Source organism: Triticum dicoccoides, chromosome 3A (genome assembly GCF_002162155.2).
Source record: "Triticum dicoccoides isolate Atlit2015 ecotype Zavitan chromosome 3A, WEW_v2.0, whole genome shotgun sequence".
Taxonomy (NCBI): domain Eukaryota; kingdom Viridiplantae; phylum Streptophyta; class Magnoliopsida; order Poales; family Poaceae; genus Triticum; species Triticum dicoccoides.
The window spans coordinates 496,647,716-496,648,831 of NC_041384.1; positions in this window are offsets into that span (position 1 = coordinate 496,647,716).

Below are 1,116 nucleotides of genomic sequence, written 5' to 3' on the forward strand. Positions count from 1 at the left end.
GCGTATGCCAAACCTTGCATATCTTGCATATGTGTTGTAAAAGTCCCATGCATTGTCGTACGAGGTGAACTTCATTCCAGCAGTAGGTATGAGGTTTGGCGGCATGTTTTTATCCTGCATCAAGTGAAGTGCTCTATGAGACAAAGTGTAATGTTCTGTTTAAATACAAGGACTACATACGAGTTAAGAAAGCACTGTAATGTTACTATGTTTTTGGAAGAGTCGACTGTATTACATGTTAGGCCAAACTTCACAGGAAATGTCAATGTGCACTGCAATGTTATCTAAATGGACTGCAAATATTATTATTTTTCAGGACATAAAATTACATGTGTGTAATGTCGTTCATCCGATGGCATTTGTAGCTCGCCGGGTTGTATTGGACATGGTGGGCTTATAGCATATCTGTGTAGTTGAGTATCTCGCGGTGGCAATAGTGAGGAGGACTTGTACCTGCCGTTGACTTCCGACCGAGGCACCCTTGGTGGTCGCAGTATTGAAGTTGATGCAGCAGGTGCACTCGGAGCTATGTTTTTGGTGCAGCATGTGCACACTGAGCTCTGTTTTGTCGTGCAGTAGGTGCATGTTGAGCTCTGTTTTGTGGTGCAGCAGGTGGACGCAGTGGTAATCTAGTGTTGTGGTGATATCTCACTGGATTGGCTTGAAAATATTGGAGCGGCGGCACATCATCATAATCATCATCTTCTGCAACATCATGGTCAACAGCATTATCATTGTCTGTTCGGACATGCTGTCCAAATGTAGTGAACTCATGCTTGTACTCTGGGTTGAGAACTATTAGAGCATCTCCAACAGACGCCCTACGTAGCCGCGCGCTAAATTTCTTTTACAGCGCCAAAATAGCGTTTTAGCGCGCCGGACGACCGAGTATCTTCAGCAGAGGCCCAAAAATATACTGCCCAGCTAGCAACAATAGCAACTCCAACAGGCGCCCAAAATTTACCACGCGCGCCCGTACCTAGCTCGCCCGGCCGTGGCCGCGGCCGCGCTCCGCCTCGTCGTGGCCGTGCCGCCCGTGGCCGTGGGCGCGCTCCGCCTCGTCATGGCCGTGCCGCCGTGGCCATGGCCGCGCTCCTCCCAGCCCCGCCACCGCCG